We start from the raw sequence: 215 nt of genomic DNA on the forward strand, positions 1-215 counted from the left end.
ACCTCCTCCTCCTCCTCCCCCTCCCCAGGACGTGTACCTGACCTCCTCCTCCTCCTCCTCCTCCCAGACGTGTACCTGACCTCCTCCTCCTCCTCCTCCTCCCCAGGACATGTACCTGACCTCCTCCTCCTCTTCCTCCTCCTCCCCCTCCTCAGGACGTGTACCTGACCTCCTCCTCCTCCTCCCCCTACCCAGGACGTGTACCTGACCTCCTC

The sequence above is a fragment of the Telmatherina bonti genome (assembly GCF_933228915.1).
Source record: "Telmatherina bonti genome assembly, chromosome: 11".
In the NCBI taxonomy this organism is placed as follows: Eukaryota; Metazoa; Chordata; class Actinopteri; order Atheriniformes; family Telmatherinidae; genus Telmatherina; species Telmatherina bonti.